General features: G+C 35.1%; 1 protein-coding gene across 13 annotated transcripts in view; it reads left to right on the forward strand.

Annotated features, from left to right (window-relative positions):
* LOC5565097 (contactin-associated protein-like 4) overlaps positions 1 to 13,096 on the forward strand; it is a 310,029-nt gene that overhangs the window by 86,246 nt on the left and 210,687 nt on the right. For all 13 annotated transcript variants that reach the window (XM_021840467.1, XM_021840465.1, XM_021840475.1 and 10 more), the window contains one exon: positions 1,094 to 1,793. The gene's annotated coding sequence lies outside the window, so the exon portion shown is untranslated. The remainder of the gene's footprint in view (positions 1 to 1,093; positions 1,794 to 13,096) is intronic.

Below are 13,096 nucleotides of genomic sequence, written 5' to 3' on the forward strand. Positions count from 1 at the left end.
TAATAAATTTAGAAAAAAAATGTTAGATTTAAATAAAACTTCCGGAATTTCTGCAATGATTTACTGAAAAATCTTAAAACGAATTCAAACGATTTTCATTGAAGGTTGTCTGGAAGATCATTACAAGCTCAATTAAGGTGGATTTACGAATTGTCAAAAGAAAATCTAGCGGCTACCAAAGTAAAACTATGGGTATTTTTTTGGAATTTGTAAAATAAAAACTATTTGAATAATTTCTTTTTAATCATTGATAATATTCCTGAAATAAACACTGAAGGAATTCAATGTACTGTTTTTGAAAAAAATGAAGAGAGAATATCTTCAGGATTTTCTTGGAAAGATTCAACAGAAAATTACCCGTTTAACATCGTCGAAGAGTAATCGTAATCCTTACTAGAATAATTTCCCAGGAAAAGTATCAAGTCAAGAGGGAACACTAGTTAAATGATAAAACATTTTGTTGCAAAGGTCCTAGCGAACCAGGCTAGATTCATTACGATTTTTTTAAGACCCTTGTATAGATTTTTATAGACGCTAGATTACAGAATAAAAAAATGTGAGATGTGAATAATTGAAAAAGGCGTAACTTCATATTGTTGTGAACTTTAAGGAACTGAACTCAGAATATTTTTTTTTTACATTTGTGTGTTACAATGCGTTACAGAATACCAATCGAAAGTCACGTCCATTTGTCTGTGACACCTGTTGTCATCAGTGTACCAGTAGCGGACCAGTAGTGGTTGAGTGGTGCAAAGAAGACAAGTCCCCCAGATTTCAAAGAGCTCGTATTGGATATCTTGCGTACCGAAGTGCGATGCAGCCCGGTGTCTTGATGAATTCAAATTGAAAATTATTCTCATCATTCAATTGTGCGCTGTGGCAATCTAAGTCGAGCCAGAGAAAGAGAGAGATCCAGAAGATCGCGCTTGAGATCCAGAAGGCAAAGCCGGCGTAGATTCAACCAATAAAGCAAACAGTTAATCCGAGATGGTTGAAGAGTGCATATGTGCTGCTTGCTAGTTGGGGATGTGATAAAGGGATAGGGTTGAAGCACTCGAGTGCTGACAATTGAAATTGTTTGCTTTTTGTGCAGGAAAAATAAACGGGGAAAAAGTGCACTGTAAGTGTATATCTGAAGAAAAGGAAGTGCGAGTGAGTGTTGAAGTCCTGTTTACCGCCGTCGTACGGAGCAGTTCATGAATGGATATCACTAGCTGTCGTGGAGGAGTTCCCTGCTTGATGTGAGAACGAAGGATGATATTAATGGGAAGATAAAAGAGTGCGATAAGGAAGTGGAGCAAAAAAGTGTCATTGACAAGTGTCTATTGGAAGGAAGACGCCAGACGAAGAAGTCAACAGAAGTCACACCGCAATCAAGTCGTCCCCTTCTGTATAGTGCGTTTACCAAGCTAAATAGGAAAAGAATAGCACTTGTGAATGTCTCGTCGAGGAGGAAGTGTTTGAGTATTGTTGCAGTGAGTTCGTGTGGAAAATATCCCATCTTGTCGGTAGGGGATTACTTCCGGTCATAATTCCCGGCCCCTTGTGTTGCTCAGTGTTGCAAGGCAACCTCGAAGAAAGTGTTGAAAAACAAACAAAGCTCACCCCATTGAGAGGAGGAAGCTCTACGACGAGGATATCTTGGGAGAAAAGTATACTTCTGCTGACCAACAGAACCTGAACCGGAACATATTGTTGCTATATTGTTATAATCGCTCTGTGGGAAACCCACACAACCCGTCGTGAGCTCGGTGCAGACACAACACAAAAGGCAGAGGCAGTTAGTTGAGAAGGTAAGCAAGTAAGTAGGTAGTAGGGGAAAGTGGGGCAGAAGGAATCTCTTCTTATAAAATTTAGTAGTACATGGAATATTTTTCAACAATTTTCACCGATAAACACCTACTTCTAAAAGTACAATTATATGTCTCACTACACTTGAAAGTTAAAGATGATTGTAACAGTTGAACTAAAACGATGAAATTTGTATGATCCTTTCGGAGCAACATGGGCAGTTTTTTCGAACATTATGTATTTCTTTTCCAATGAGTTTGGAACACTGTCTGACTAAATTTTAAGAATGTTTGCGGTTTCCAAAGGGTGATCATTCCACCCCATTGGCGAAACAGCCCCCACTATCTTTATACACATTCTGAAGCCACACATGTGATGAGAGATGAAAAGAAAGGCACTCTGCTCCACTGGTTTTGAGTGCTGCCCACGTGCTAGACCAGGGAGGGGATGTACCTACGATATGTGGTTTCGAGAGCTAACGTTCGGGTGTTTTCGAGAGGGATTATTGTAACATGCACTTCTAAGTAGTTTCTGACAAGTGGAATAAGTGATGCGCTGTTTTTGGGAGTTGAACTTTCGTCAGGAGTAGGTATATGATTTTCTGTTACTTTTGGTCATCTTCTGAGAGCAACCAAATTGAAAGTATTCACTAGATAGGAAATTATTCCAAGATGCCACTATATGTAAGTTCACTATTCTAATGAAAATAGGTCGCGGAAGGTAATAATATGACCATAAATATTTAAACAATATTCATAAAAACTTAAAAGTTGCGCATAATTTTTAGAACTGGGGTTATCAGAATAATGTATCTATCTGTATGTGATAACTAACACACGTTTTTTATAACCAATAGGGAAATTTTGGGAGAAGTTTGCAGTGGATCTTTTTTTTCGGCTCACGCAACAGAAACCCTGGCAACACTGTATGGGTTCGACTTTTTATCAGCTCTACACAGATATAACTGGGGTCTTCCTTAGCCGAGTGGTAAGAGTCCGAGGCTACATAGCAAAGCCATGCTGAAGCTGCCTGGGTTCCATTACCGGTCGGTCCAGGATCTTTTCGTGATGGAAATTTCCTTAATTTCCTTGGGCATAGAGAATCATCGTGCCTGCCACACGATATACAAATGCGAAAATGACAACATTGGCAAAGAAAGCTCTCAGTTAATAACTGTGGAAGTGCTCAAAATAACACTGAGCTGAGAAGCAGGCTCTGTCCCAGTGAGTTGTTGTGAGAAGTTCTTAATGAAGAATTAATGTTTTGCTCTGTTTTTTTTTTGTGAGACAACATTTTTAGGGGATAATGTCTTCTTAACATGCACTAATAGACAGAGTTGGAAACAGTTCTGAAATTAACACTACAGTAGGCAAGCATAGCGAATCACAGTCAGCGAAGCCAGTGAAATCCACGACATTCGCTGCTGTATGCAAAATGCCTTGGAAATAGCGAAACACTCGTTGCTAAGGGCAACCAAAAACTGCTGTAGAAAAATGTTCTCTTTCCAGCTGCATTTCCCGCTTTTACAGCCTTCAATGACACTACTGAATTAGAAATAGTATTTTACGGAACAAGTTGCAGAATGATGATTTTTACAGCTCGAGTCGTAAATTTATGCTACGAGGCTTGCCGAGTAGGATAAGTACGACGAGTGCTGTAAAAATCGAGCTCTGCAACGAGTAACGTACAATATTTTTTGCAATTTCGTAGAAGACCACTTGAGGGTATCAGAAATTATATCAGAATGCATTCACCATAATTTTATAATTTCTGAAAAAATGTATAATGATTCATTAAGCAACTCAAAACAGTTGCGTAATGAGAAAGCGTTGCGTAATAAACCATTACAGCACTGATTTCAGTTGCGTAACGATTATTCCCACACTGCATACTTCAATGCAGGAAAGTAGGCCGTTTCATGGCAGACTGGCGTGATGAAAAACAGAATATTACGATGAGAAATTACAAAAATTCATGTACCCAATATAAGCTGCTTGATGAGATTCACGATCTTAAACTACTGTAGTGAGAGAAGCCACGTGATTTTCGCGAAATTCAAGCCTTCTACTATTACTATTATTATTACTATTATTACCCTGCTAATAGATTTCTTTGTTTTTTGAATCAATTGTGAATGGAACCAAAAACCAAAAATAGAGACATTTCATTCAGACTTATATCAGTAGGGTGTCTGATCTAGTGATTATGAGTGTCCAATTATAGTGAAAATACGGTTTTCATCTAATTTCAAGCAATTTATGTGTATTTTATAACATGCCAAATAAAATGAATTTGTAAAAATCTTGGTATTTAATAAGAAAAACAATTAAATCCCTTTTTTTAAATGTAATTGAGGTACGTTCCTGTAATGAGTCTTATGTGAAATCAATCTAAAACACTACTAAATCAACAGAATTAAGCCAATATCACTGAAACAATAATGGAGGTAGTTGTTTTTTAAGATGCAATTATTTTATCATTCCAAGATACTTATTTATGAGAAATTCCAATAAGATTTGTAAATCAATCTTCCCAAGATCTCGAATTATTTTCCAGAAATTCCTGTAAGGATGTCGCTAAAATTCTTCGAGGAATTCAGCAAGAAATTCGCTCAGAGATCTCAAAAATTTACTCAAAAAAAAAAACTTGAATAATTTCAAGCATTTTTTTTTGGTTACCATAATAAATTCCACAAAGGTCACCTATAAGACTTACTTCAGGGATTTATTTGAGTATTCCTTTATGATCTGTTTGATTATATCTAACAGAGTTGAAATTATTTCAAGTAGGGTGCCGGTACCAATGGTTGTATTGTAATGTACCTACCAGTAGATTGGACTATGGAATAAAACGTACATATATTGATAAATTTTGGTGGATAGACCGCCTCTAGTTTAGTCGATTTGCCAAATTTTAGCTTTTTTTTTATCAAAAAGTCATATAAATAATTTTAGGTTTACGCAAAAAATTTGCTCCCTTGCACCAGTAGTTGCCGTCGTGTTCCAGTAGTGGATCAACAGTTGGAAGCAGTTTCTCAAATAGATGTATAAAAATAAAGAGTTGTCCCAGAGATGATCTCTATGCTTCATTCAAAAAGCTACTCCGAGGGGAAAATATTAAATCTATGTAAAAATCAACAATTTTGTGTAAAATCCTTGTATTATTCAAGAACGTCTACTACTAGAGCACTAGCGCAACTACTGGAACACGTGTACCAATTGTGGCTCAAGCAAATTTATACTCAAGAAATAATTTCATCACTCTGTTTATATTTTTCCCATATAGTTGTTGATGCCAAAAGATCTCTGTTAAGGCTGTTCGTTATTATGTTATGATTTTTTAGAGCTTAGGTAGTCCGCTAATGGCACCGGCACCCAAATATCCCTCCACTTCAGGGACTTGATACAGGCAAGGATTGTTCCAGTGATTCATGCAGGAATTTTGAAAGGATTCCTCCACAACACATTTAGGAGATCTTTTAAGGACTTCAAAAGTAGTTCCATATGAAAGCATTTCATGATATTTTTTCTTTTATTCATAGAGGCCTTTTCGGGTGAATGTTAACTCTTCAAAGTCCGATTTGAACCTTGAATTTTCAACTGGTCACAATTCGGAGAGCAGTAGATTAATTAATTTGAAATAAATTTTAAAATAAATGCGATTAGTTGGTCTTACAATCCTTGGGTCACACTTCCCCCCTGATTCCTCCCTCTTTTCTAGGTAATGAAAAAGCGTGGACCCGAGGGCTCCAAAATTGGTCTCAAACTAATATCTCAACATCTGGGTCAAATGAGCTAGACGATTGGGCGTAGCTAGGATTTCCATATGAGGGGGGCGAGCGACTTCAAAAGCAATTTTACGAATTTGTTTTGCAAAAAACGTTAAACATTGCAGATCGCTCACTTTCTTTTCCTTTCACAGTTAAAAAGTGGAGTTCGAAATGCGTCTTGGTTCAATTTGTTATCTAAGTAATGGGTGCTTTAACGCCTTAACAATCCGAATTGGAAAATACCTGTAGATTCTATTTGTAAAGGTATAATTGAACGGCATATAATGATTTCATAAAGATCATCTAAGAATTCCCAAAAACAGATTTCACATGCATTTATTATAAAAATGACTCCCACATTAGGGCGCTTCACGGTGTGCTGGAACACACATATTATCGAACTTGCATGAACCTCCGATCTTTTTTCACTAAAAGTTAGCCTTGATAGTCAAAAGAAGCTTGCAGAATATTAAAAAATCTTTCATCGGCAAAAAATTGGAAAAAGACGATTTTTGTATTTTTACCCTTCTCCCATATATGAGTTCATAGGAGAATATTAGAGATACACTAATATGATGACTTTTAACGGCTTAATGATCAATTTGACATATCTTTAACATGAATGAATTCTTAGATGTATTAAATTAAGCATCATTTCCTACATACACTCACACAATATGACCAGCCCATGGTGGTATGCCGTATTTTATATAATGGAAATTTCACTTTTCACTTCAGAAAAGCTCATACGAACGCTTTGTATTCTTTCTGAATCAAATAAGTAATATTTTACGTATACGGTAAAGTTTTCTAATCAGAATAGGAATTCCCAGAAATGGATACACATGGCAGTATAGGCTGTATACATGTGGTTATACGCGCAAAAGTCTTGAGAGAGGGTTCACTATAACATGATTAACAGTAAACGGCTTATATAGCCTTAATGTGGTCTCAAGCTCATCGTGATACAAGTTTTGTGCTGTCACTAATCTACTCAAATGCAATGCGCACATTATATTTGGGGTTTGAAGTGCCTGATTTTGAGTAAAAGGGCTGGATTACTTCGGATCGACATTATGTCATCACGGTGCTCCAATTACCGTTATTATCAAATAAAATATACCATTCAAACGGCAGTCAGCAGTTGATTCCTTACGTTGTTCTGCACCTCTGGGCCGATTTTGAAAAAAATCCTTAGACAGAATTTTGAGTTACGCCCTTTTGAAGTTTATATGATAGAAATCACTTAAAATATGCCATTTTTACTTGTTTAAACAAAGAGATTATACAAAAAAAAGTAGTTTTGATTATTTATCTGGTTTTAGATATTGAAAAATATTTTCATAAAAAAAATTCTAGACCGACATTTGAAAAGGGCCAATGCTATGTTTAGTTATTACTTATCAACCAATACACGAACAATTATATCTAACAATCTAACGCCTGATAGTGATTTTAGGAAATTGTCCAAAGCATTCAAATATGAATGAATAATTCTTGGACAGGATATGCAGATACGCCCTTTTGAAGTGTATGGAAAGAATATTGCATGGTGAATTCCGTTTCATCTATTATCAACAGTTAGATGCATACATAATCATTACACCTCTGCGGTTGTTCTTATTTCATTCAATTTAGCAAGTCGCACAAAATTTACACGTACACATATTGTCTAGATTGACATTATAAAAGGGCCAAAGTATAATTGAAATATATACACATCAATATAGCTGAACATCAAAGTTGATCGCAACATTCGAACATAACATATCTGTATCTACATAATTCTATATTCAATATTCTATTCAATTCTATATAATTCTTTTCTATTCTAATCTGTTCTATTCTATTCTCTACTTAAATTTGTTCTATTCTGATCCACCCTACTTGTTCTTTTACATATTTTTACAAATGCCAATGTTGTAATCAACAACTGCGCGCAAAAGAATTGAACGATACACTTTCGATGTTTGTTCGACTTTATAGCGCTGACAGGTCTGTGAAACAGCGCTATGCACAGACTCCGACGCCAGCTCATTATGTCAGCCTCGACCAGTTGCATTGCAGAAGTCTTTTACATTAAACATGGTGATATGATTTTGTCAGACTCTGCTCACGACAAACTTGTTCAAATTATCTTTAAAACGAGGATCCAGCTCAAATGAAAAGCATTTAATACAAAATGCTTAAGTTCCTTAAAATACATAAAAACTATCATATATAAGTTGAAACCCTTATTTGGACTTACTGTGAAATAATAATTCAAATCTTCATTTTTATGGATCATATGAGAAGCACGAATTAGGAGTCAGAATCTGTGCATAGCAATTTTTTAAAGAGCTGGGACAACTAAAAAGCCGTACAAATGTCGAAAGAGTACCGTTCCAATCTTTTGCGCGCAGTTGTTAATTTTTACAGTGTCCATTTGTAAAAATATGTATAAGAACAAGTAGGGTTGATCAGAGTAGAATAAATTTAAGTAGAGTATAATTGAATAGAATAAAACAGATTAGAATTGAAGTATGTATGTATGAATATATAATATAGAAAAAGATAAGTGATGTTCGAGTGTTTCGGCCAACTTTGATACAGTCATTATTCAGCTAAATTTAAATGTGTATATTTCAATTATACTTTGGTCCTTTTTCAATGTAAGTATAGACAACATGTGTACGTGTAAATTTGGAATCGTTCAAATATTACGTAACGAGGAGGTTCGGTAGTGTTACGGTTCATACATTTTCCATACAAAAGCTGTAACGTGGGGCAAGAAAGGGGGTCTCAAATTGGAAAATTCTGCGTTACATTTGAATACAATTTGAATCATTACTTCTATGCAACTTGCTAAATTGAATGAAATAAGAACAACCGCAAAAGTGTAATGATTATGTATGCATCTAGCTAACCGTTGATTACAGATGGAGCAGAATCCACCATATCCCATATTCCATATTCTTTCCATACATTTCAATAGGGCGTATCTGCATATCCTGTCCAAGAATTTTTCATACAAATTTGAATGCTTTGGACAATTTCTTAAAATCACTATCAGGCGTTAGATTGTTAGATATAATTGTTCGTGTATTGGTTGATAAGAAATAACTAAACATAGCATTGGCCCTTTTCAAATGTCGGTCTAGAATTTTTTTTATGAAAATATTTTTCAATATCTAAAACCATATAAAAAATTAAAACCACAAAATTTTATTATAATCTCTTTGTTAAAACTAGTTAAAGTGGCATATTTCGTGTGATTTCTATCATATAAACTTCAAAAGGGCGTAACTCAAAATTCTGTCTAAGGATTTTTTCAAAAATCGGCCCAGAGGTGCAGAACAACGTCAGGAATCAACTGCTGACTGCCGTTTGAATGGTATATTTTATTTGATAATAACGGTAATTGGAGCACCGTGGTCATCACTCCAATTATTTGTCGTAGGATGAATAATAAATGTGGCGACGATGACAAATCGATCCAACGTAGTTCAGCACTTTTATTCAAGACTTCGCACTTATGGAGGGGGCAAATTTTGCGAAATAGACACAACAATTTCAATATCCAACATGGACACAATACATTTTAGTATCGTAAAACGAGGTATCTTTGAAAATGCGGCTAACTTTGAGAGTGCGGGATCCGCAACGTACTAAACAAAATAACAAAAATTATGTTATTCAGTTAAGCAAAACGAATACGAAAATAAGGGGTATCAGTGTGACACTTCACCTCTGAGCTGTTTTCGTGCCAATCGAGAGTATTTGAGGCTTTATATTCGAATATTTAAAAATGTTGAGATTTTGGTACTTTCAAAACGCTCACAAACAACCTGTTTTACTATCACTATTTCATGAAACTATAATGAGTTCGGTACGTATGCTTGATGGCCTAGCTATAGTAGAACATGAATCCGGTATCAAACCTCATAGGGAAAAACAGTTTTACAATTTGGAATCATTTTCGTAATCAAAGTCACAAATTCCCATATAACATTAAAAGCCTAGAGGTATGCAACGCCTCATGTACTTTACGGGATTCATTCGATTTATACTCATTCATGTTCCAAAAACGATTGATTTATGGTGAATTCAATGTTGAAACATGATTATCGATAGATATACTTTTATACCCATTATTATCAATTTATGATGGTGTTTATCATGTTTGTTTTGACTGAAAACCGTTTTAAAGATGTTTCTTGTTCAATAAATTCTGTACTTTAATTGATAAAATCTAATCCAGTTTCTCTTTTAACACTTCAGTCGTCGCGCTGTTGTATTATGTACAACACTGGTGGAAAAACCTCGCTCTTCGTTCCCAACAGCAGCGTGGTGGTTCTGACGGTGGCAAACCGCGCGACGACGGAAGGTTAACATTCTCCAATCCAATTCAAACTGTGATGAAGTCAAACAATAGTTTGTTTTGGATTTTCATGTGCTTATCTACTCATTATCAATGAGTAACCAAAAACTGACTTTCGATTATATGAAAAACTATAGATTCATTGAGATCGAACCGTTATGCAATCTTTCATGTGCAATCGATAACTAACAAACCAGTGCTTGTTTTACAAATAAAAAATAAAATATTTAGATTTTCTCTAAAAAAAACTATCAAAGTTACCCCGTTTGATGGTATGTATTTAGTTTTAAGTATATGAATGTAACTAGGGATACGTTAATGATGTGAGGTTTTAGCAAACGCACCCAACCAGCGGCTGCAAGATTTCCATTTAACCCGTATAGGCCTGAGTGAAAGCAAAAATTCTAAAACCCTCACCGCTCAGCGAATTCTTAATGGATTCAAATGTTTTTTTGTCAGTATACTGGCACATATATCTAGTTTCTTGAAGTGGACAGAAGAACGCGGAAATATTCCTGTGGTCAAAGTTATTCCGGTGGATCACTGGGTCAGGTCGGGTGAGAAGGGTACTGTGCGTATGTACCCCTTGAGGTAGGCAAATTTCAAGTCACAGATTTTTTCCGGAATCGGTTATAATGTGGCCACTACATGACGGAATTTTAAGAAAATTGCATCAGTGTAAACCTTTTGAGAAACGATTGAATTGGATAACTATGAGTATTGCATTTGATTTATCGTACAAATGATCATTTTTGGGTCCTGAGACGCCTCAAACTTACGATAAAGTGGCCAATTTGAATCTGAACATCTGTGACAAGCTTATGGGAATGCAATTTAGTGCACAATTATGTTTGATTTTTTCTTTTCTAGAATTGAAACGAATTAGTATCCAACAAATCTATAGCCGGTTCTTCCAGGCATTACGTCCGAATGACCACATCCGGTATATTTTAAACGATGCAAAACTCTTCATTTATAATGTTGATTGTCAATTCTGAATGAGTTATGCAAATTAAAATGATTGTCATTGCAAATAAATAAAGGTAACTTTGCATGTCCCAAAAAATAGCCCTTTTTACCCGACTTGACCCAGTGAGCCACCGGAATAACTCCGGCCACAGGAATATTTCCGAGTTCCTTTGGCCACTTCTAGAAACTAGATATGTGGGCCAGTGAACTGACAAAAAATCATTTGAATCCGTTAAGAATTCTCTGAGCGGTGAGGGTTTTAGTATTTTTGCTTCCACTCAGGCCTATACGATTTAACCCGTATAGCCCTCAAGCCAATTTGCTAGCAAGATATATGCATGACAACTTTACAAGTATTATATAATATTGTTACTCATACAAGAAATATAAGACGATCATAGTTTTTTTTTATTTTCACATCTTACATTTTCTGTATAAACCCTGTATATGTAACGATATTTTACAATATTTGTATGCGTTCTTGTTTTGGATGTAGACATACCGTATACAGGTTTACGTAGAATCTTCCTCCATCTTTCAATCAAAACAAATGTGAATAACAAGACCAGCTAGATGTGAACACACCATACAAAATTTAAACAGTACATTGCCCTATATAATTGTATGGCGGTTTATTTTGATGGTTGCATGTAATTATACAATTGTCTGTTATCTTAAAAAAGCTTCTTGTTCAATAACGAACTCCAATGATTTCAATTATTCTGTAGAATAGGAAACATTGATTGGAACTTGATAAGTTGTAGTATGTTTACCTTAATAAATTTATGAAAAAATGCGATGTCGTTAATAAACGGCATACCACCATGGGCTGGTCACCTTGTGTGAATGTAGGTAGAAATTATGCTCAATTTGAAACGTCTTGTAATCGATTCGTGATCAAGGTATATCAAATAAGTCTTTGAGCTATTGCAATGCATCAAAATTAGTGTAACTCTAATATTCTCCTATGAACTCATATATGGGAGAAGGGTAAAAATACAAAAATCGACTTTTTTCAATTTTATGCCGATGAAAGATTTTTTAATATTCCGCAAGCTTTTCTTGACTATAAAGGCTAACTTTTAGTGAAAAAAGATTGGAGGTTCATGCAAGTTCGACAATATGTGTGTTCCAGCACACCGTGCGCTTCAAAAATTAAAAAACTTTGGATGTCCAATCTCCCATACCTGTCATACCATCCTTACCATAAAAATTGTGTTCTGTTAAATTTTAAGCTTTCTAGGAGGTGATTCAAAGGTGGCCCAAAGACAATGTAGGTTTCTATGGAAATTGATATGGAAAAATTTTGAAAAATGTTCTAAACACGTTAGTACTGTAATGTAAGTAATGTAAACTTTTTATCCCATAGTGAAAATTCATACTTCAGACCTAAACGAAGGATGTTGCAGTAGAAACAAATTACTTTTGAGCTAATTTTGTTTGAGATTTTTGAAGATTTTTGTTGGGCGATAATCCCATATGAAGCTAAATAATAGCAAACCAACTCATAAATATCTCTTGCCCTATCCGTCGGATTGAATTGCTCTCTTCAGCAAATTTCTTTATTATGGTTTGAAGAATGAGTTTTCACTACAGGATGAAAAGTTTTACTTATATTCCAGTACCAACGTGTTTGGAACATTTTTCAAAATGTCTCCATAGTAATTCCCATATAAACCTACATTGTCTTTTGGCCACCTTTATACCACCACCTAGAAAGCTGAAAATTTCACAGAACACTATTTTTATGGTAAGGATGTTACGGAAGATATGGGAGATTGGATTTTCAAACTTTCATAAATTTTGGACCACCTACTCCCACATTTCTCCAGGCATCTCGCAAGTATTCCTCCAAGGAATCGAGTAGAAAGTTCCATTGAAATTGTCTACGGATTCATATAGAGATTTTTCCAGGATTTGGTTTTGATTTTCCCTATAGGTAATTTGTAGTCTTCAAGAAGTTTTCCAGAAACTTCTCAAAGTAATTTATCGAATTGATTGTTTTAAAAAGAGAAGGAATGATTTCGTGAGTTCCATACTAACATTTATTAAGAGATTTCTCAGTAAACTATTCCAACGATTTTCGAAATTCCACCTCAAATTTTTGAAGTGTTCAACTAACAATTCATCACATTTTCCAAAAGTTTGCTTCAAATAATTCCTTCGAAATTCATTCAATTCGGAATTACACTCTGAATTCCTCTAAA

This window comes from Aedes aegypti, chromosome 2 (genome assembly GCF_002204515.2).
Source record: "Aedes aegypti strain LVP_AGWG chromosome 2, AaegL5.0 Primary Assembly, whole genome shotgun sequence".
In the NCBI taxonomy this organism is placed as follows: domain Eukaryota; kingdom Metazoa; phylum Arthropoda; class Insecta; order Diptera; family Culicidae; genus Aedes; species Aedes aegypti.